Source organism: Lycorma delicatula, chromosome 7, assembly GCF_047948215.1.
Source record: "Lycorma delicatula isolate Av1 chromosome 7, ASM4794821v1, whole genome shotgun sequence".
NCBI classification, from domain to species: Eukaryota; Metazoa; Arthropoda; class Insecta; order Hemiptera; family Fulgoridae; genus Lycorma; species Lycorma delicatula.
In genome coordinates this window covers 135,984,142-136,010,136 of record NC_134461.1, presented here as the reverse complement: position 1 = coordinate 136,010,136, position 25,995 = coordinate 135,984,142, and the positions used below count along the sequence as shown (strand labels likewise).

General features: G+C 30.5%; 1 pseudogene; it reads left to right on the top strand.

Annotated features, from left to right (window-relative positions):
- The window catches only part of LOC142328391 (uncharacterized), a 39,828-nt pseudogene extending 20,305 nt beyond the window's left edge, over positions 1-19,523 (top strand).
- Positions 19,524-25,995: the final 6,472 nt, after the last annotated feature.

Below are 25,995 nucleotides of genomic sequence, written 5' to 3'. Positions count from 1 at the left end.
GTAGTATAGTCACCACTCTGTTGATTTATTTCTGTATAATATTTCTCCCAGTCTTTTGTATGGCTGCAATACATAAATCAGAAGTGTAGAGGCAAAGTTAGTTGGTTTTTGAGAATAATTATGTTTCACTATCCAGTCCCTGTGGTGTATAAAGTAAAGGAATCAATTGTTGGGCTGAGTATTATCTACATCTTTGTAGGCTTGTCATGCTGATATTTACCATAAATTTATTTCAACAAAGAAGGTAATAAGAAACCAATGCGCTTTTATCTTTTCCTACTATATAGAGTATACTTATAAATACTGTTATATGTATGGCTTAGCAAATTCATAAATACACAAACTATTGATTACTTATGAGCACTTCTTGTGGACCAAAACAGTTTTTTTAAGTTTTTTGCCCAAACAAACAAAAAACAGAAATAAGAAGTTTTTCTTTCATCCATTCGGCTGGTTTGATGCACTTGTACATTAAGTTCTTCGTACTTATTCTATGCCACCCTTTATACAGGTTTTCTCACAAAGAAACTGAGACACTTTCAGGACATGTTCTACTGGTAAAAATAATGAAAAAAGTTCATATAAGCATAGGTCTAGAATAGCTTGTTTTCAAGTAATGGCTAGCAAAAGATTTCACCCAGATTTTTTTCAGCTCTCGAAGCCCTATTGTAATTTTTAGGACCCAAATCAAGGAGTAAGGTTAGTGGTTTCTTATAATTTGAGCTCGTTAGGATAATAAAGGTCCCATATTTGTAACCCCAGTAGTTTTTGTGTTATCTAACATAAAACACAATTGAAAAACAATTTTTTTTTATGTTTGTAGTAAATTAACTTTGTTAAAGTCCAATAAATGCGGAAGATTTAGTAACAAAACTTGTAAATAAAACCTTTTAAAAATTGAATTTTTATTGAAGCAAAATCGACAGAAAATCATGTTATTCTTTCTGTACCTAATAAACATTCCTTTTCTTTAAAAAAAAAATGATAATTACAGAAAATAATTTTAAAAGAAATAAAAAATTTATAAAATAATATTTTACCCGTGTTAATGTTCAATAATTTACACTGGCAAACTAATTAACTATGTAAAAAAGTTAAATTGAAATGTATATCTTGAAATATTTTTAAAAATTTTATTGTACATGTCATAAATTATCATATAGATAAAGGAAGTATAGTGTTATCAATATCATAATGTAAAAATGCAAATGTCGCCAGTGGATATAGGCTGGCACTGTTCAGTACTGGGTATAGTGAGACCCTGACGGCCTTTGCCCTTTGGGTCACATATTTAACATGTTCTCCTAAGGTAAGCCGTTTATCCAGGACTACTCCCAAACTGTTTTCCCAAAGGGGATTTTCTCTCCTGAGATTTCCAGCTCCCTGGCTGGAGGACGTGTCTTGTATGTGAACATCACTGCCACCGATTTTTCACCATTGACCTTGATTCTCCACATATCGAGCCACAGCTCTACTAGATCCAATTACCTTTGGAGTCTCTTGATCGCTTAATCTACACTTCTGGATTCATAATAATATGCCTTGTCTGTGTATAGAACTGTTTTGACTCCTTCCGACAGTGGCATATCATTGATGTAGGTCATGTACAAGAACAAGACTCCAGTGGCTATGTCTCTGGTGGAGGAGATTGTTATCCATACACGTACAACAAATTGTCGGTCTAGTAAATAAGACCGTATCAATCTGATATAGCGACAGGGAATTATCGTATGCGTGAGTTTATATAGCTAGCCACTATGCCAAACTTTTTCAAAGGTTTTAGCCACATCTAGAAAAACGGTTGCAGTTACCGCTTTTCTATTTAGGCCCCCAACAAGACTGTCTATTATTTTAATCAGTTGGACGGACGGTTGTCGAGTGGCCCTCCCTGAACCAAAATTGCTCAGGCTGTACTTTTTTCCCAAATGTCGCCTAAGTCTCTCCAGAAATACCTTTTGAATAGCTTTGACAACACTGGTAATATGGAAATCGGCCTGTAATTCTGGGGAAAGAGCAGACTTTTCCCAGGTTTGGGTAGGCATACCACCTTTGCAGTTTTCCAGCAATTCGGAAAATATCCAACGTACAAAATTAATGTGAATATTGTGGATATTGTTGCTGTAAGAGCGGATGGAACATTCTGAATGCACGTTCACTGATCCCATCAACACCTGGAGCCTTGGACATTGGCTTACAGGTCACTGTTTCTCAACCGGTTGTTCATGGACCATTCATGGTCCGCAGAAAAATTTTTGTATTTCGTGAACTTCTTTATATTTATTACATAATTTTACAACCTTTAAATGCATTACTACTCATTTTTTTAATTGCAATAATAATGCACACAACTGAGAAAAAACCGAACACTGCTTACTGTACAACTGCAAGGTTAGAGTACTCTTGAACTTTTTAATAATTAGTCTGTGAATTACTAATTTTGTATGTAAATTTTGTGTGGTCTGCAATACAACCTTAAAATTTTTATTGGTCCATAGTATCAGTTGTGTTGAGAAACACTGTTCTAGACAACACTGATAAGGTAAATTCAATTTTATTTACTGATGAAGCCACTTTTACAAGAAACAGAGTCTTTATTTGTAAAAATAATCATTTAAGGAGTGAAGTCAATTCACATGGTACTGTGGAAACTCATTTCCAACTCTGATTTTACATTAATGTTTTGTGGTGTAGCATTATTATAACAAAATTCTGGGACCATTTGTTTTCAATGAAAACCTTACGGGAGATGCATACATTCATTTCTCAAAAAATAATTTGCCGGCTCTTTTTGAGGATATACCTTTACAAACTAGATGAGAAATGATTTTCCAACACAATTGTGCAATGCCTAATTTTTCTGTAGCATCTAGAAGTTACTTGAATGCTAATATCTTAAACTGAAGTGGATGCGGTGGGGCAATTAATTGCTCCACCATGTTGCCAACTTAACACCACTCGATTACTTCGTTTGGGGCTGTATGAAAACGATAGTAATCAACAAAAATTTAATACTAGAGCAGAGTTGCTATTGAATTTACAGAAAATGATTTTGAGACGATATGGAAGGCCACCAGAAATATTTTACGTCAGGCAGAGTCCTGTATAGATAACGAAGGAAAGTAGGGAATTTCAAACAATTACTGTAATTGAGGTTTGTTATTCTGTTACCATGATTTAAAATAAAATAGATTCCATGTATTTTATTTTTTCATGTTGCTATATTAGGAATAATGTTTGTTAGGTACAGAAAGAGTAATACGATTTTCTGTCTTAGTTTTTGTCCGTTTTGCTTCAGTAAAAAAAAAAAATCTTTTAAGTTTTTATTTACTTTTTATTGGTTGTATTTACATTAATTTTCTCACTAAATTCTAAAGATAATTCAGAAATTCTCACTAAATGTAGCAACAGAACTCGTAAACATCAACCCCCTCATGTGGTTGATATTTTTCGGATGTGACAACAGCACCACCGAAAAACATCAACCCCCTCACAAATCTACCAAGCACTGGGTGGGTGAGATGAAAAATTACAAAGCAGCAAGAGATATGTCATATGTGCATTAAGCCCAGAAAAAATCGCCTTTCATTAACATCTTGTCAAAATCTGGATCAAAGAAGATCTACCAGAACATTGGATGACATCCCTTATCCACCGCTACACAAAGTGAACAAAGCAGATCCTAACAACTACAGGGGAATCTCACTCCTACACACAACATATAAAATTCTTTCAAGAATTATTCTCAATTATTGAGACGAGTCTCAAGCTAATAATGGATTACAACAGAAAAAGAAGCAGAGACATGGTGGTAATGTTTGTAGACTTCAAGAAAGTGTATGATTGCAACCACTTCTTGTCCCATAGAGCAAGACGCCCTCCATGTAACGGTTTTAGTCGCCATGCCATCCCCTCCATACCTAGCCCTTATGGGCTTTACCATAGGTCATCTTCAGTACCTCAGCAACGACATCGTTCAGTCAAGCCTCAGGCAGGATGCCACTGATGCCAATTCCATTGGTGTACTAATAACATAAACTCCAAGCAAAACACATCTTGCCAAGTCTCAATAAGACAATGACTTTCCAAGAACAAAGGAACTCAACTTTACCTACCCGAAAGGTAAAAATGAGTTTAACACACAATGAATCATAAAATGCATCACAAAAAAATCAAAACATAACAATAATAATAATAATAAGTAATGTAACATAACATAACCAACAAGAAACAAAAAAAAAATCTTTAATCGAGCAACAAAATAGCAATAAAGCCAAACTTAAACACGAAGAAGGAAAGTCCAAGAGAACATCACACCCCTTCAGCAATCCTTTCTTTCTCCAAATATGCAATAAAAGTTTCCCAAATCACCCATTCGGAGCCTGGCTTTTCCAATTAACAGATAATTGGGATCCACAGAGAATCCTACTAAAAATCTAAGATGATTCGGACTACATCCCAAATTAATAAATATAATTATTCTTACAAACAGTAAACCAAAAGTGAAATTCAGAGGTAAACTCTCAGAACCATTTTAGATCAAAAGAGGAATGTGCCAAGGCGATGGGCTGACACTGCTGTTATTCAACTGCGCTCTAAATCAAAATAGTAACCCAATTTATATACCTCGAGAAATATTAACTAACAAACTAAACGAAAAAATTTCAATCCAAATAAGAACAAACAAACTAGCTGAAGCACAAAAATTAACCTGGTACACATACAATAAAAAATGCCTCTTGATAAATGTAAAAATGTTACACTACCACAGAGTTATAAAGCCAGAAGCTATTTATGCAGGAAAAACATTCTTCTACCTGAATGAACAATCAAAGACTCTGAGACTCTTGAAAATCAAAAGAATTGGAAGAACCTTCACGAACAAAAAGTACCAGAAAGATGGGCAATGGTGGATTGTGCCCAACAAAGTTTTGTACAAAGAGTTAGAACCAATCACTGATACTATGTGTAAGAGGAAATTAGGATTTTTTGGACATATCATGAAGATGCAAGATTTGAGACTTCTGAAGCAGCTGGTACAGTACAATCTTGGCTTGAAAAACCCCAAATCAGAATGCAGCTGGATCAGAGAAATAAGAGAGAATTTGAAGGAAATTGACTTTACACCAGAAGACACCACAGATAAAATAAAATTAAACAAGAAAATCAAGAACAAAAACACTCGCTTCACACTCATAAGAAGAAATCTCAACACCAGAAAGGGCGTGGAAATCAGAATGTATAAAAGAGTACTGGGAGGATCACAAGGCTGTGTAACAGTCCCTTCGAATAAACTTTCATAATGGACTGACTAATGTGATCACTTCTCAGACCACTTTAATGTCAGCAATGAATGTATACCCTTTACATACTGAGCATACTTTTCAAGATAAATTCTGTGTTTTAAATTTTACATTTTAAAACGATTAGATACAACTCTGGTTTTGCATAAAATTTCATAAATCTGTCTATTCAGCAATTTGACATAAGATGTGTATTGCAAACTTTCTTGCTCCCTAAAAATTAGTTATGCTATTAGATGTAGTAGGTTATTTAACCAACATATTTTTATTGTTGTTTGTTCGTAAGCATCCATATTCAGTTTTGAGTGTATGTATATATTAATGAATTTGTAGTTAACCATCATATATACTGCATCATAGCAGTATATAATAATTATTATCAGTAATACTAATAATATAAAAGTATTCACTTACCGCTTGTGTTTGTAATATTTAACATTTGTGCTTTCTTGATGAACACCGCTTCCTCAGACGTAAAAATAAAAATAAATTTAAAGAGACTTGTTTTCTTTTAATTAGTTTGCAAACTGGTAAAGGAGGGAAATGTTTATTAATCGTAGTCAAATTCACAGTTCAATCAATCAGAATAATTTCTATTGATCATAGTCAGAAACTATAACAGTCTCGCTGTAACTAGTCTAAGATAGCAGTATGTAATAAAAATTTCCTTCCATTACCCTTATACAACCTAATCAAAAAGAGACAACATCCTCTTCGAATTTGTACATCTGATCAAGCAGTGTGCATCACAAAAGCACTAATGTTAAATATTATAAAAACAAGAAGTAAGTAAATATTTTAATTTTATTATTATTTATAATCGTGTGTTTTTAGTCGATAATCAACTTGACCACCCCAAGTACAGAATTACAAAGGAAATGAAATGAAAAGGAAAGGAAACACTTAACTTTTTTTTTCTTTATTCCAATAGCACTTTTGCAGGATCCCACATCATCAGTTGTATATAAATTTAAACATTACAAATTGTTTTTAGAATAAAAATTAAAAGATTAAAATTACTATCATATATACAAAATATGATCTTAATTAAATAAAATAAGTACATATGATAAATATAATTAACGTCAATTAAAAATTTTACACTGGTAACATTGGCTGGCCAGGTTACACGGTATATATTTTAATTTGTAATTGACTTCATATTTTGTATATATGATCGTAATTTAAAAAAAATTTGTTATGTAATTTTATATATATACAATATATGATGCAGGATCCCATGAAAGTGCTATTGGATTAAAGAAAAAAAATATATGGTAAGTGTCATTTTATTTACTTTGTAATTCTGTACTTGGGTTGTCAAATGTGTTTTTGATTATTTTAAACAAATACAGTTATATGTGTATATGTAATGTATATATTTATATATATAGAAGGGGCTGTAACAGTCCCTTCAAAGAGACTTTCATCATGGACTGACTAATGTGATCACTTCTCAGACCACTTTAGTGTCAGCAATGAATGTATACCCTTTACATATTATATATATTAAATTTGTTAAATAAACCACCTAGTACTGAATATTGAAACATGTGTTACCTTAATTTTTCTTGATTGAAATAATTTTATAATTGCATTACAAAAATACTAAAACAATGAAAATTGGCTCTTATTTACACAAGTATATTGCTATCCGTTGCAGTTCTTTAAGACAATCTGCCTTAAATACTGATGGTTTATCAAATTGAAATTTCATTTGTATTTGTGTTAATATCAGAAATAGAATGTTTGTTGTTTATTAGTTGGTTTGCTGTAATGGATATAAACCTAATTTATTTGTAATTTTTATATTGCATTTCCACATACGAATAAATAATGTAGTATTGGCTGATTATCATATATTAATGTTTAATTTTCAGATGGAGAAATGTAAAGATGACTTCTTAATACTATGATTTACTCTAAAGATGTGATATATATATACATGCAGCTTTTATTCAAAATGTATTTTTTTTTTTTGTATATGTGACATCACTTTCTCATTTTGTTTATTAATGTGAGTAGTAGCTTCAGAAGTTCAGTGACAACATTCATTGGTGTCTGGTATCATTTTCCTGGTGCCTAACAGAAAACTATAGACATTACATTGTATCATATGAGTACTTCTTGATCAGCATAGATTGTTGTTGTTATGCTGGTAACATTTCTGGAACAATATCTTGACAAGTATAATTCTTCAGATCATTGTGGAAAACTAGCTCCTATTTCAAAACCTAATCCTACCACCTCCTTAAAATATTTTCTTTATTTACGAGGAGCGTTGTCAATCCAGGACTGTTAATTTTTAATAAATGTAGGACACACTTGTGATAGTAAGAAATACTTTTATTTCTCATTGTAATCCCCTGCTACATTTATATATTAATCCCAGCGTTTCACTAGCGCTTGGATACCCATAGTATAGACAGATTTGTCGTTATGTCAAAACCAAGATTGGACTGACTGCTTCACTTCATCGTTGCTGTTGAAATACTGGCCTCCCAGAACAATTTCAAGTACCCAAATAGGTGAAAATCACCGGGAGCAAGGTCCAGACTGTAAGGGGTGTGTGGCAGTAACACCCAGCCAAGATCTTGTAGCACGCATATTGTGTGCGGTAGGCTGTGTGTGTTCGGGCATTGTTCTGCAGAAACAGAATATCTTAGTGATCACACCAGGCCACTTTTTTTTTTAGAGCGACTTCAGATTGTCCTTAATGATATTGTTTACAGTTGTGACAGATACATTTATTGCTTCTGCGATTTGCTGACAAGTTATTCATCGATTATTAAGGATTAGTTCTTCCGTTTGATGAATGTTCATGGGAATGACTACAGTAGACTCTGAACTGCCTCGACCGGGATCATCACTCGCTGATGTATGGCCTTCTTTAAAATGTTTGCACCTCTCAAATTTTTTACTGTGACTAAGAGTCAAATCACCGTACTATGAAAGGAATAAGAAGTCGGGAATAAATCTCAGTGGGTTTTATGTTCCTTCATTCACGAGAAATTTTATTACAATTCGCTGTTCCAGATATCCATTCACTACATTGGACGCCATGTTCTTTATGACTGACTGTTGTCGTTGTTTAACAATAATTCGTGCCAGTGCACCGTGCATTAGTAGCAACACTTGTATCAAGTGTACAACCAATAGAGTGCACAGGAATCTCCATTTACGCTCTAGTATAACAAAAATCCCGGATTGATGTGAACATCCACCTTAAGTATGTTCATCTTTTTGTCTTGTAATGGTAGATGAGCATCAATTATATGAACTGCGAATCGGTATATACTATAGCTCTCATGGACCCTTGTGCCACTCAAGCTTCCATTTTTTTAATACTGTCATTTATATTCTTAGATAATATTAATGCTCATTAACAATTTATTTATTTTTTAGAACAAATTCAACTTAGTTTGTCGTTTAATGATAGACATACTAACATGGATTACACATGTATGTTGGAGTTAGAATAAGTATGTAACATGACCGGTTCATTAGCGCTGTCAACTTGAGAAAAGATTTCTCAGATCTTTTAAAAACTATTATTATTTTATTACTTATTACAATGTGAAAACTGTTTTTAACAGATTTGTCATAACAAGTCTGGTGAGATTAATCCGATGAAAATACAATGCGTTATTGAGGCTTATGTGAAGAAATTTCGTAAGATGGGAGCTGGTAAGAAAAAGCCTGCTGCTGTGACTCAAAATGCAGTGCCTGCTAGTAAACCTAAAGTGTAAGTAAAGTTTGCTTTATAATTAGTGAACTTACAATTAATTATATTTTATTAGATAATGAGTCATCATACTTAAAAGTTTGGCTTGTTAGATAGATCCCCATCTGTATAGCTGAATCTCCATTCTGTGATTTTAGCAATTTCTTTCATTTAATATTTTCTGTCTTTTCAAATCATCAACCACATTTCTGATCCCTAATATGCCTTTTGGTATTACCTGTACCTTTGATATTGTACTAGTACAAGGTTTTACAATGTTTACAAACATTGTGATCTGTGAACATAAAAGGTTACAGTTCTGTTGAACTTTATTTTTACTCTACAAAGAAGCTGTTACCAAACAAGGCAAAGAATGGTACATTATTTACACCTATTTGTACAAGCAAGACTGTGATCTATAGATTTATTTCTAAATTATGAAAGGTTTACTGTATTATTCCACATTGTCAGCGGTAGAATAATCACATTTTTCTAAAATCTGATTCTTTAATCGGATCAACTGCAGGTGCTAGAGTTCAATTAATGTCACATAAAGTTAAAAATTTAAATGTTTCTTGAAATCCTAACATATTAAACAAGTTTTCTTACAGAGACTATGTCCGTTCTTTGTAAGTACATTTCTTTTGCATTTGTTATTATGTATTTTTTATATTTTCTTTAATAACACAAGCCTGCAAAATTTGGGTTGTGGAATGTTTTTTAACTTTTGATAATCGATTCCTATGTATTTTTTAGTGCTGAATCTGAAAATAACCTTAATTTTTTCCATCACGTCAGGATTTTTCTCAAATTCAAAATTTGTAAAAAATTGAAAAATGTTATATAACAAAGACAAAACATTTTCTCTCTTAATAAACGAATATAATATTTTCACCTTATTGGCTTATACTATGCATTCTTATAGCTAAGTAGTTAAGTGGCCTGAAGAGGATGAGCAGGGGGGAGTTTGGGTTGAAGATGACAAGATGGGAAAGCTTGGCCAACAGCTTGTGACAAGACTTAACAAGATTAACATATTAACAGCTATCTGCACCATTCATGCACCGTGCAACTACTATCAGTGCTGTTTCAACCGTCAGCATGCATATATAGAATTTTTTCCATCCTCTGATCAAACATGTTTTTGTCAATGGAAAATGAATTTTCAGGCCATAAAGCAAGCTTTCCGTTTTCAAAATGGCTTTAAGACGCTGCAAAAATTCTACAGATTCTTTATGTTACATTTGTGGTGAATTAATGGTGGAAAGGCAAAAAATAAATATAACAACTTTCTTTCGACAAGTGTACCTCGTGTATTTCAGAGTGAAAATTGGAGATAAAGACAAAATTTGGGCACAACACATATGTATACTACACATGTGTTGAAAGACTTAGACAATGGTCAAAGGGTAAACAAGAAGAGTTCCAGTGGTGGTCAAACAAAAGTATTGTTACTTTTGTTTGACTGATTTTCACAATTTCAATTTGAAGAATCGTGAATCCAAATATGCCATCTGCTTTATACCCGGTTCCTCATGGTTCAGACGTACCAGTGCCAATTCCCCCAGAAAATTTACCTGAAACAGACGGTTCCACAAATGATTTAAATGAAGATAACATCAAAGAGGAGTACGAAGTTGGAGGTAACTGCACCAGAGCTTTATTCACAATCTGAACTAAGAGATTTGGTTCTTAACATCTGACCAAAGAAAATTCAGAATTGTTTGGTATGAGGCTTAAAGAGAAGAACCTTGTAGCAGTTGGTAGTACCTGTTGGAAATTCTGTCCTGTGAAAAGAGGGTTACAATAATTTGGAATTTTTTCTCTATAAAATTAAATATGAAAATCGTAAGTGTATTTCGTGCGGTAATCTCAAAATTATATCGCTGCTCCTAATACAGCAAGGAGTATACAAAGTTTCCTTTTTTTATGTGAATGGGGGTAGCAGAGACAGAGAAAACCATCAGATAAGGAAAGATTGGGCAAAAAAAACTTCATTAGAATGCGGAACCAAAAATGTGCTTCGAAAAGCTTTTGTAGATCCAAGTTAAGTTCTCCTTCCACCTTTGCATATCAAGTTAGGCTTGATGAAGCATGTGTCAAAGTCTTAACCAAAAGAAGGTAAATGTTTTAAAAATTCCAGTCTTATGAAGCACCAAATTTAAAAGAGGGTGTTTTTACTGGTCCTTGCATTAGAAAACTTCTCAAAAATGGTAACTTTCAGAAACAAGTGGAATTTGCAGAAAAAGAAAAGCCCAGTTAGCCTTTTAAAGACGTAGTAACCAAGTTTCTGGGTGATAAGAAGGACCCAAATTTCAAATCATTCATCGTGAACATGCTGCAGAAGTTCAAAAATTTAGGCTATTCCACGAGCTTGAAGGTTCACTTCCTAAATTTACATGTGGACTATTTTCCTGAAAATCTGGGTGCCATTAGTGAAAAGATGGGTAAGAGATTTCATCAGGACGTGAAAGAAATGGAAAGAAGATATCAAGGAAAATGAACTACTACGATGATGGAAGAATATTGCTGGACGTTACACCAAGATGAACCCTATAGAGAACATAGAAGGAAAACCGCAAAGCACCAGATTGCAAGCCCTCCAAAGCAACTTCGACACATGAAATAAAATTATTGTATTTTACAAGGTGAAGAATGGGAGTGGTTACCAAAGGCATGACATACCTCATAAAAATTAATTAAATAGATAAAAATAAATTAATTTAAAAATGCTGTATAATGGAAATTAGGCTTATTTTGTGGCAATTTTCAATAGAAATTAAGGGTCAATGACCCCCTACCTGAGGATACCACTCAATTGTTTATTTGTAAAAATGCCGTAGTATTAGCCAAAAAAGTGAATATATTATATTAGTTTATTAAAAAAAAAGTATATATCTATTTTACTGTATCACATCTTTGCAATTTTGTTTATTTTCAGATTCAACGCTAAAAAAAAAATATGTAAGTTAATTATCAAAAACCAAAAAACAACCATCATCACAGGCTTGTGTAATTTTTATATTTTTTAATTTAATAGTTTTGTTTTTTTATTATTTTACATAGGCAGAAAACAATGTGGAGTTGAACTGCATACTCGTAAATTTTTATGTTGGAAGGTAAGTGGTTGTACAGCACAGCATTGTTGTTTTTAGTTTAATTTTTTTTTTTACATAATACATCTAGGAAAGTAAAAGGATGTGAAATAATATGTTAGTAGCTAAATCATTAGTTTCCATAAATCACAAACTTTAAAATCGTTAAAAGACATAGTTTTCTATTAAATTGGTTACTACTACTCTTATTTATTGACTAAACTTTAGTAATTAGAACTCAAATTACAACAAAAATAAAGGGAAAAACTTTAATTATTTTATGTTACTTTTAACTATTTTTATCGTGATAAAATTTGTTTATTATAATTAGTTGAAGATGGCTGATATAACAGTTGTATGCACATTACATTGCTGTAGGAACCATAATAACAAAGTTTTAGATTCGGCTATACAGTTCAGTATTTAATTTTTTTTTTTGCCACTTATTCTTAAATAAAGTGTTAACATCAAATGGTAGATTTAGCAAGTAGTCTCATGGGTTGTACGACCATGACTATAAATATACAAAATATATGTGAAACATAATAATATGTGAGATAAAACCCTAAATAAATCTAAAAGTATATATAATCGAACCAAACCTAACCTTCGCTTGCTAATCAAGGTTAGTGAGCAAAGCAAGCATATAAATACTTCGCTAATAAAATGGTAATAGTGTTAATTGAACGATTCTTGAAATTAATATGGTAAGTTTACCTATTTACCCCATCTTTGGGTGGGTTAAATTTCATTTAATATTAGATTTTATTATCACAGTGGTCAATATGTTAATGAATGAATTATTTGAATTTTTTAAAAATTATGTTGTATTAACATACCGACCACCGTGCTGATTAAATTCAAAAAATAACTTATCATCAAAACACAATATCAGAAAAACCTAAAAAATACTAATATCAATAGTCAACTTTCATAGGATCCTGCATCAGTCGCCACATAGTTCTATAATTACATCAAACAAATTACAAAGAAAAAATTAAAAATTTATAAACAAAAAACTAACGACAAAAAAAATGTTGTAACAAAACTCCACTGCTATTACTGAAATGGCAGTGATGCAGGATTCCGCGAAAGTCAACTATTGGTATTAGTATATTTTAGGTTTTTCAATTGTGACTGAGGATGCAGGATCCTGCGAAAGTATTTGCACATTAAAATTATGGTAAGATATTTTTTACCTCTATATTCTGTACTAGATTGTTTACATTAATACAAAGTAATAATAAGAATCGTGTTCTAAATTTTGCCAGAAGTAATTTATCTAATGTAAATAGCACTTGGAAACTTAGATACTTGAGCTACTAAAACTCAGAACTTATAGAATTTGTGAAAGAAAACAGGTTTTAAGAGATCAAATTTTTTTCAGAGATAAATCACTTTTTCTGAAAAAACACAAAACATAGATTCATTTTATTATCATCAGCGAAATATCATGTTATCAACTAACAAACCGATGGTGATAAGTATTCTAAACTTGTAGTAAGCTAATGCAATGTAACTTTTTTGTTTTCTTTTTTAAATGTGTTTTTTTTTTAAATAATACATTCTTCATTATGAATTTGCCTTACTATCTTGAAACAAACTACAGTTTTCAGATTTCCCCTTCACAAAATTTTCTTCTTAAACTCACAAATTTATCTCCAGATTTTAACAGCAGGTTAGTTTTTGGCTGTTAAGTTACACCACAAGTCATGGGACAATGATTTTAGCATTCTTTTAAGTTAGGTTATGCATGGCAACTAACACAAATATGACTGGAGTATTGTTGCCTATACATGACTGCCAATACAGACTCTGTATGCAATTCTCTGCCAAAGCACAAATCTCTGCCAAAGCTGAAACAAATCTTACAAAAACGTACGTTGTAGAACTGATACAAATTATGTTCTATAAATTAGAAAAGCTGCTTTGACACCATACATAAATGTACCATAAAGAGAGCTATTTGATTACAAATGTCTGTTCATGTCTAATGCAAAAAAAATGAGTATGAAATAAAATTCCATACGAATTTTATTTGGAATTTTATGTCATGTAGTTGCGGCATATCAATCACATAAAGGCATTCACTGAGTTAATGCTTGTCTATGAATATATAGAGTAAGTGTAATTTTTTTAATATGTTATACAATAGTTTATTAAATTAACCTTTTTGCACTTTTTTTTAATGATGTTTCATTTCAGATAGGAGGAAGAATTTGTAGACATTATGTTAAATCTTGGATTCTCATGTATATTTGTGTCAAATAAATAAATTACTCGATGAGCATAAGTTGTAATTGTTTTATCTGTGTGTACAAAACTGCATTTTGTATATTAACAGCAATTTTTTTTTTAACTAAGAATATGATCTACAAAAATATATAGTTACATAAATTTAATTAGAAATAAATATTATTAGATTTTTAAAAACATTATCTTTCATTTTTTATTTTTAAATGATTTAGTGTTGTAAAATTTCAACATTTTTTAAAATGATTAATGGAAATATTTATTGTATTTTAGTGTAAGTTTATTTAAATCAAAGCCAAAACAATACCGATTGATTTTAATGTTGCCCTCGCTTGCACATATATTTAAATAGTAATCTTTAATTCAAAAATTTTAAAGCGCAGTTTAATTTTTATTTTAATAAACTTGTTTTATAGCTTTTTACCTAATTTTATTTACTGAACTTATGACAAAAACATTGTGTTCAAATTTTAATGAAAAGTTAAAAAGCATTTTTCCATATGTTGATGTTAATCAGCAGTTGTATTTAGTTGTCTGATTTTTAGAGAATAACAATAAATTAAAAAATTAAATAAAAATATAAATATCTATTCATTTATATGAAACCTGGAAGCTGATAGGAATTCTCCCTCTGTTGCTTCCCTATATACATTATGTGATTTTAAAAAAAAAACTTTTCATAAAGAAAATTAAGTGCAGACCTCCTAAAATAAACAATAAAATTCCAAAATAATTATATAAATATAAAATCAACCAAAATAATGGCCATCATGAAAAACACAGTGGCAAAACTACAAATAAAAATAATAGACTGCACTCAGAGATCCCCCTCCCCCTCACCCCTTCGGTATCACACTCTTGACATATAGATAATAATGTATTTGTTAATTTCCATGAATTAGAAAAATATAATGACCCCCATTTTTTATAATTTGCTATTAGATTAGATGATACATATCACTATAATTAAGTTAGTAATAGCTGCTTGGTATCATTGAAAATTGCAGACTCTAGGTTAGGAGGGAATAAAAGCTGATATAATAACTGAATTTAAACCTTTTATAAAGTAAGATAATAAATATTCTCTAATAATTTTATTAATTTACTTATTCTTTTAAATAAGAATTTTTTAATTTTGCATTATTTGATTTATCCTATGCGCCTGCCTAAACCATCTTAATTGTTATTTTCACAGAACTTTTTGGATGATTCTTATTATTTACTGTTGATATGATGTTGTTTCTCATGTCAATAAGGTGAAATTCCCTTTAATTTCTTCAACAAAATAACTAGAAATTACTACTGTGCTTATCTAAGTTGAATGCTTCAAATTCAATTTTTTGCAGGAAAATGAATTCTATGTAACATAGTTTGTAAACTTTTTTTTTTACCTTTCTGTATCTAAATTTTATACAACAAATAATCTGATCAACAAATAAATATTTTCTATTATAAATTATATAATTTCTATTTGCATGTAATCTGCACTTTGGACATACAGTGATTTTTATTTTCTGATAAAGAAATATCTTATTCTGATTGTTACATTATACAGATCACATCATGAATGACCGCTTGGTTCTTCATTCAAAGACATTATATCCATGTAATATATGTATTTTAAAAGCATAAATCTGGTAGATTTTCTCACTGATTATCTGATTGTATGCAGCAAGCTTCTCCTTCTACGCCTATGTGCTTTTGCATATTCTGCACAAAATTTTCTGTCCAAAACTCTTTAAAGGACATCAAACACTTAAAATTCCATGGTGGATTATCTCTGGCGATTCATCCTTAGTTTTTGAGGTCTTGTGGAAAAATTTTGATTTGTAAGGTTTAAGGTATCGCCATAAAAACATAAAAAACACAGGGATTGGCTGAGAGTTCATGGGACTAACTGGTCAGGGAGTATCACCAAAATGGGAAATAAGATTTTCAGGGACCTAACATTCGGCTTTTCAGCAATATCAACTTATGTTGGCCTTGATTTATCTAGTAGTGTAGCTCTTAGTTCCATTATTTTGATGTATTTATTCAAAGATTTTCATTTCTTTAAATTGAAGTTGTATAAATGCTGAGGTAGTGTAAGTATACTGTACTATATTTTGGATGAATATGGTAGATTTTCTTGGCTCTGCTGTGAGTTTTTTGACTAGTATCAATAATTTTGTTTGTTTTCACACCACTAATATAAAATTTGGTTTTAGTTTTTTGTGGCTCAAAACTTTTCTGCGTAAATCTAGACAGTTATTCTTTATCTAGATCACTCAGCTCTTGGGTGGTTGCTGTTTTGGAAGGTCAAGCTTTCTAAGTTCGTAAAATAGTGAACACTAGGCGTGGTAATTTGAGAGCCCAAGCACATTTTTAATTAAAATCGAGGACCAACAGCTCCATATCAATTTTTTCAGAAGTTCTTGTGTTTTGATCTGGTATGTTAATTACCCAAAACCGTGAGCCTGCAGGATGAAATCTTTCAGTTCTTTGATGAGTTTAGACTTTGTATATACTAAGGGAGTTAAAACATACTTTAAATTATCTAATTAGTACTATCGGGTAATCCACTGATCCATATGAATATAGCTACAAATAACTTCCATAAATGGGCTTTACTTCCCATCACTTTTTGACGGTCTTCATCAATTTCGTTTCAATAAAGAATGTGTTCATCAACGAACCGGTATTAAGTTCAATTTTCGCTTTTTCATTCATTCACAGCCTTATTATTCTTATTATCTCCAAGAACCAGATTATCTGATTAAATATTCCTGGTTCTGTATAATTATTAGATTCTAATATCTCATGACGTGAATGTTTCATGTTCTTACATACAGTTTTACCCACGAAACTGCAAACAGCTTGGGAAATTGTTTGAATTTCTTTCTGTGTAAAGACTTTACAATGTTATTCAATCCTGACAATTTTTTGGACATGTGGGATACACTGTTCACATGGATCAAACCATTTTCAAACCGGTTCCACAATTCTCCCTTTGCACATATACTCAAGAAATCTGTATGTGCAGACGTCTATGAAACTACATGGTAATTTTCCTAACACCAGTCTTTATAAATACACTTAAAATAAAAATTGATTAAAATAATTATATTTTATGCTATTAGATTATAGGGTACAGTACTGTTAGATAATTTATTGTACTGAATAAAGTCTTTTTGACTATAATTAATTGTGAATAAAGTAGAACCCTGTTATAATGTGGTTGCAAAAGACAGAAAATCTATATTATTGAAAAATTGCATTACTGAAGAAGTTCATGGTAAGAAATAGTACTTTTTCAGGAATTGATCGATGTAAAATATTGAAGGACCATTGCCATTTAATTTTTTTTTTTTTTTTTGTACAATTCGACTTTTCTATACATATAATATATTTTAATGAAATTTTTTCTTCCAGAGACTGTTTCATTTAATCTATTTTCTTAGTCTCCCTAATATGTACCAAAAGAAAAATTTTAATAAATTTTGTTGGAAATGTAACATCCTATAATTTACTGGGATACAAAAGTATCAAGATGGAGATGAAGCCCTAGAAAAAAATTTAAGAGAAAATATTTTTTTACATTTAATTTGCAATTAAGAATTAGTCAAATAATTAAAAAATATTCAACACGGTAACTATAAATAATTGTTATCTAACTGTAAAATGTTAACAATAAGTTTAATATTTAATTTTACTAAAAGATTGAAGCGCTTAATCTTAAAAATGGTAAAATTGTCAACTATTTTCCTCGTTATTCCAAAAATACTCTGATAATTCAAAAGTTATTTAATGCTATATTTAGTGTAAAAAAAACTTGTTTATGATGACTTCATGACTTGTAATCTGATGGACAAGTGATGTCCAGATAATGTTAGACCAGAATACTGCTTTTTGTCCAGGTGCAGTTAGACAGATAATGTAGTGCCTTTGTAGTTCTGCCGTTCCCTTTTTACTAACAATATAATGCAGTATTCAACGTGCTAGTTTTATAGTTATAATACTACGCACTGTGCACAATAAAAGCCTGCCCGCACTCGTTTTAGTTAATAAACAAAAGGCAATATGTAATTCACTGAATCTGAGGGAGAATCATAAAAAGTTTTAAAGATTTTATAAAAATAATTTTCTCTAATTTTTAAAATCTGAATAAAGAGCTAGAGGTTTCTTATAAAATCTTCATTTCAAATTTATTATTTAACCCAAAAGTGATAAATCTCTGTTAAGCAGTAATTAATAAGTTTTAAACAAAAAAAATATATTTCTAAAAAATTTGTATATATATATATGTATATATCTAATTACAAAATAAAACTTGTTCAACCGCTCCACAATTACAGAAATAAAGAACACTCTTACCATACTTTTCTCTTTTTGTCAAAGTGCTTTCAGGCCTAAACCTATCTTCAGTAATGTTTTTAAAATTTTTGTTTTTCTCTTCGCATTTATATAAGTTAAGATTTTTAAATAAAAATGTTAACTTATCAAAAATGTAAATGTGAAAAGAGAAAAAAAAGTTTTGTAAAAATATTACTGAAGGTGGGCTTAGGCTGTAAGCACTTTGATGGAAAGAGAAAAGTAGGTAAGTGTTCTTTATTTCTGTTCTTGTGTAGCGGCTGAATAAGTTTATATTTTGTAATTAGCTAGGATTTACAAACACAAGAAATATGGACTACAAAAAATTTAATTTAAATAAATATATATATATATATTATTTTTTATTCCAGAGAAAAGCGTAATTGATTTTAAAGAAATGTTTTTATATAAATAAATAATTTCAATATTATTTGTGTAAAAAAAGAAAGTGTTTAGATTTATGTTAAAAGTTGAAAGTATTAAAAATACATTTCATAATTAATTTACAGGAATTTAGTATAGTTAATAAGTTAATTTAAATGTAAGAAACATTCTGTTATTTTTTATAATATTAATTGATTATTAGCATATTAGGTGTTAATAGTATTACTGTCATAATGTGATGTTATCTTATGAGTAAAATAAAAGTTGTCAACTTGGTTTGGTATCTTGTGCTATATATAACTTTTTTTGTGATAAATCAATATTAATCAGTCTTATTATTATATTATTTATATTGTAAAATGTCCATGTAATTCTACTTAGTATATATATCAGTTTTATTGTATTAAAAAAAATTTTAATAATCTATTATTACTCTTTATTCAAACTACCTTTTATGAGTTGAATATATTAATTTGTAAACCAGACCACTATAGTAGACACACCCATTAGGTAATCCCATGATTCTTCCTTTTCATGGGCTTTTCATGGGCTTAACATGGGCTAAAGAGCCCATGTTATTGAATCATTTTATCTATATCTCGATCTACACTTGTAACCATTTTAAATTTTTACTAAATTAGGCTCATAGGGCCTAATTGTGTCGGTTACTTTATTTGTATTTTATATTTTTTATTATATTTATGACATCATCCTTGCAATGGGAACAAACTTTTCCCTACTGAAAGCGTTATGTTAGTGTGCATACACGCACTCATACAGATTGAGTAATTCTCAGAAATGGCAGTGGCAGTTAGACTGGGAGACTATCGAAAAGACGCAGTTGGTGTTAATTATTCACTGCTGTTAGTAACATTTTTTGATGTGTTGAGTTACTGTAACTGGTTTCTTGTAAAACTCGAGAGAGCAATCTTCGGATGTAAACTTATCAAGCAGCATAGTCTTAGTACATTTTTTCACAAATCCCAACATTAGTAAGTTCATTTTATTTTATTTTTATTCTTTAAAAATTAAATTTTTATTTTAATAAAAAGTTTTATTTGGTGTAGTTTAGAAGCTTACAGAATGGCACCAAACAGGGACCAGAAGCTTACACACTTGGCTTTACTAAATTCTATTCTTCACACCATGCCTTATTTAATTTCATTTTAATTCAATTTTGGGCTTGGATTCATTCTTGCTTTCGGTCTAGGTCTCAAAGATCGTCATCTTGTTTCAGTTTCATTCTCATTTTGAGCTCTACATTATCTTTTTTCTTGCATTGCCCGGTTTCCTATTGTCATCCCCTTATATATTGTTACCTTATCTAATTCTGCATAATGTTATCTCCATGGGAATCTTGAACTTTTGGCTTCGTCTGTCAACATTTTGATATTTTCTTATTTTCAACTCATTTTCCTCATTACACCATCATGACTCTTCGTACCCCGCTTCATTGTATAAGATTAATTAACCTAAGGTCTGTTGAAAGTGCACTAAGAAGGTGACGTGATTTGTATTGAGATGAAACAAATAGTATCAAAAGCAAAAGCTGTACCTATGTCAAAACAAGATATAATTGTATTCTATGAACTGTGGCTGAGGAATCAAACTGAGCCGAAGTGCTCTAAGTAGAACTGAAATGTTGAGATAACAAACTGAAATCAAGACTGACAGAAGCAGACTGATTTCTTTACTGGTTAGCAAATTTCATATGGTGCCTTCTGCCTTTTAACAAGCACAAACAAAAATATATAAATTAAATTGGTCGTTAGAATTGCATAGTACGTTGCACTATTGAGTACTGTTAAATAAATTTCTTTTAGCTTGCCTTTAACTAAATAATAGTTTATTTTATCAAGATTTAATTTTCTAATAAATCAGTTTACCAAGTTTTTCTACCAAAAGTAAAATATTTATTCCTGTATACTGTTGTACTGCTTTTGATATGCCTTCTAATATAAAGTTAATTGTGAGTGTTTAGAATGTTGACTTCCACACCAGCAGATTTTTGACATCTCCACTATTGAAAAATACATGAAACTACAGGTACATAGAACTGCAGGTTTCAAAAGTTTAATACCTTTTAACTGAATTACATCACATCCAACAACATTAGAAGATATCAAATCGATAAACTAAGTTCACCTGCATAAAACATTCAAAATAAACAAGATATTTTGTGTTTACATTAAGTCCATTAATGTGATCTACAATTCCTTTTATTTCTGCATAACTTTTCTAACTTCTAGTTCCTAACAGTGTTGTTTCGTAGCTATTCAGCATCACGATATGTATTTTAAATCATGAGTAATCCATGATGCTAATCCTCTTCTTTTATCCTTATTGCCCATACGATTTCTGTAAACCGTGTATTATCAGTATACTCTTCATTAATACCCCTTAATTTATGTATTGAGATATCTAATCTTGATAATGATCATAAAAGCCAGGTTTTTCCACCTGAATGATATTCTGTTAGCACAGAATATCATTCATCTTTTTGTTTGTATAAATAAGACTGTTCAATGAGGGCAGCACACATCTGCAAATAAGCAGTATTAAAAACAAATTGCATGTTTAATTGATCTTTACAGTTTATTTTTTTTAGTTCTGATACTTAGTGGGATTGTATTTTTATTGGAATCATCGCAATGATCAGTTTTATATTCTACTCTAACATAAACAACCTTGAAATCTTTTTACAATTTATAAATATATAATTAATTTTAAAATCATATTTATTTATAATAATGCCAATTTAGGAAACACTAACAAAGATTAACTTCTAAATCACAAAATATTGAATGCGGTTCAAAAAATAGTTTCGTCATGACAAGACACTATCCTAATTATTCAAACAAAACTCTTCAATAAATAATGAATAAACTTATGTAATACTAAAATTCAACAATTACACGGGAGATATAAGCATAATCTTGAACAATTTTGGTAATATGTACATCCAGCCCTATCTTATAAATCTAATATTAATAAAATTTATAGTTAAATTTTAAAGATATTTAAGCAAAGCTAAAATTTTAGTTGACCTTTCTCTTCTAAAGACCTTACCATTATCATCTATTGATAATTAACATTTTTTTCACCTTCTGTAGTTGTTGGTTACCTTACCTTTTATCCAATGTATCTTTTGTAACATTATTTTTCTCTCTAGTTAAATCACAATAGGATTTCTTTAAAGAAAATAAAAATTATTATACATGGATAGCTAGACTAATTACAAGCAGAGATTTTATAAAGCTATTTCTGATAACAACTTACCATCTATATTAATACAGACTGCTTTTCTTGCCAGAATAATCAGATCTAAAACTTATGAACAGATTTCTTGGATATCCAGATCTACTGAAAAATTACTGTTTAGATTTGCTCACTTATCTTTAAATCAGTTATTTTGTCCCTAAATATAAGATACATTGTATATTCCATTTTTTCCAAACTATACGACTACCGATTAAATATTTATTTTACCATTTCATTGTTCGATTCTGTTTGTATAAATATTTTGGGAATCTTATTCAAAACCTTTAAATACTAGTTACTTTTTAAAACTCAGTAACTTTGTTAATGCAAGTAACTCACTATGTCTTGCAGACTTACCTGAACAACAATTGTATTGCCGATTGCAACATCTTTTGGGATACTTTTCTTTTGATGTATTCAAGCTTCTAATATATGAAACAAAAAGGTATCTTTACATTGCAATTTGTATGCATTATATTTAAAACACATGTACCAGCTCTCAAAGAATCTCTTCTCCCAGTTCTGGCTGTTTTGTTTTTATTGTATTTCAAAGCTTTGTTAAAAACTGTTTATAATAATAATAATAAGAATGATACAAATATAATTAAATTAAAAATTTTAAATTAATATTATAAAAAGAATATTTTATGATATATATATTTGTAAATAAGAAATGAAAAACGCTTTTTGACATATTGAAAAATAATTTAGAAATTTCACAATGATTTGGCAATATTTTGAAATTCTGTGTTAAAAAGGATGCTCTACATAAAATTTAAGATTCCTCTTAACAATCAAAACCACTTCATCGTTAATATGCTACAACAGACACAAAGTACACAACAGACTATCATTTTGTCTGCTGTTGAATAAAGTCTTTCTTCCAATAAAATGTATGCAACTAGAGCTAAACACTGACGTGTTTAATAAACTATAGTTTGGTTTTTGAAGAATGCACCTGCCTTAAACAGCAATAATTTCTCAATGAACTATCGTTAAATAATGTATATCAAATCAAGTTTGTTCCTTTCTATATTAGTTTATAAAAGAACTCCATAATATTAGGATATTATTTTTTTTATTTAGAACTTTTTTTTGTTAGTTCTTGTTTGCTTTTCTGCCAAAACAATAAATAAAACCTCATCTGGTTAGGGTAATAATTTTTACTTTATTAATTTAAAAATAATATGAAGGCTAGAGTTTTAAGAGGCTACATTTTGTGAATTGTATGAGGGGTTATATGCTGTTTGGTTACTATTTGATTTTATCAATAGTAACATTGTTATCATTTTAGTGAAATAATTTTGAGACTAGCCTTTTACATCTAAATCACATGAGTGATGATTGTGCTCAAATTAATGTGGATGGAGGGAAAAGATCTTGTGAAATTTTACCAATGCAAATCCTGATGCAAGTTCTTTTTATTTGGATGAATCACCAACAAACATGGTAAGTAACCATTTATTAAAACAAGGTCTGTTCTGTTTTTATCTGTGTAAGTTTAAAAAAAATTTGAGCTTCATTACAACACACAATGAGTTTTGGTATCGACTATTTCTGTGCTCTTAATTAGTTGTAAAACTTACTAATAAGATCTTTTCCTACAATATTACAAGTGGTACTGAAGAATATAACTTTAATTATTTACCGATCTCTAACCTGTAATAAAATACGGTGTTAACTATTGAAGTTTTACATTTAGCAGTACATGTAAATTTTCTTTGTAATAATGATATCAAGAGAGTTAACAGATTGTATCATTCAGTTTAGTTCAATACATTACAAATTATGTGCCAAAATGTAACAGAATTACCCTAAAACATGCAAATTTGTAGCAAAAATTTAATTACAACCGCATTATGACAGAATTCAGTAGAGGTTGTATAACCGCTCGTGGTCTGTCTTATTACAATGTATATTCCCCACATGTCGCTCCTTGCCTGTAATAACTGGTATTGTCAGTTACATTTTACAAATCGCCCACTAATATTACTTAACTCTTAATATTTAATCCATCTCTCATTAAAAAAGGGGGAAAAATAAACTGACTAGTATGAGAGACCACAAGCAGATAGACAACCTCTACCCCTCTGTTAGGCATGTAACAGTTAAGATAATTCTTTTACTTTAGATTATAGTGTTGAAGTTGTTTCAAAGTGCTCTTAAAGATTATCGTTTGCAATGAGTGAAAGCCAATTTACCTTGACCATTGATTTGGTGTATCATCAAAACATGCAGCAGCTCCCTGCTTTGAGGATTTTCAGTAGTATCATGCGTATGAGCCAAACAATTTGATAGCATAACAGCTTCTTGGTGTGCCCTTTCTACATCTTCATGTGGAATTACCATCTGATGTCCAAATTCGATGAGAGAATTGGTAACAATTACTTGGTTGTGAAGTATTTAGTTTTCTTTATTGGCCAATTCCCCATAATGATGGAAGCACCTCTTTACAGATTGATTCTATAAATCTTATTGTTTCTGTGCTATTTAGAATATGTGTTGTTGAATAGAATATGTGATTAATGCATAAAAACCAGACTCTGATATGAGTATCATATTTGATTACTAGTTTGATGGTAATTTTCAAGAGAGGGAGAATTTCTCCCTCATTTAGCTTGCACCCAAGAACAATACTCCTTTGATGACACATTTTTTTAATAGCATGACATGCAACTACGTAACTAAACATTCAACAATATCACATCCTTTGAACCAGAATTCATTTCTACCATCTAACCTGGTGATTATAAAAATGTAGGCTTTTAAACCAGGAGCTCCAACACCAAATTTAAAATTGTTTAGGTTTTGAGGGCTAAAGAGCCTATTTTATAATTAATGAAAGGTAGGATTCAGAAGACTCCCTCCCTCCTAGAAATACATGTTGATATTGATATGGTGTTGTGTTCTTCTAAAGTATAACATAAATATTCTTGCTGTTATGACTAAAATCTGCATTTCCATAATTGTTTGTTACTAAAATGGAAGGCCATTTCCTTGAGTAACAATTTCTTTTTTAATTTTCAGTTGATGGAAAAACTTACAGTAATAGGTACATTAAGAATTGTTATTGATAGTCAATCAATAACAATTAATAGTATTTCATGTTATGCCTTAACAGGAAATTGTAATTGTGCCAGAAAGTGTTATGATCCTACCAGTTGAAGACAGGATTTATTCAGAACGATGTGTCCACTCATGAAGTTATTGGAAATGAAATAATTTTTGAGCCATCAGAATTCTTGGGTAAGTATTGAAAAGGATGAGAAAACAGTAAGAATAAAGGAGAAAAGAGAACTGGATTTGCCATATATTAACCCCTCATTCACTAGAGTCCTATCCATTAGAACTGTGCTATTGTAATTGCTCACCTACAAATAGGACATATTTTTAAAATTTCATGCCAAAGTCAAAACATGCTAAATTTGATATTCTTGAGTGGAAGGATTCTTCATTTGAATTTTTTTTTGTCTTCAGTCGTTTGATGCAGGTCTCCAATATTACCTATCTAGTGCTAGTCGTTTCATTTTGGTATACCTCCTACATCCTACATCCCTAACTATTTGTTTTACATATTCTATTCCAAACGTTGCCTACCAGCATAATTTTTCCCTTCTACCTGCCCCTC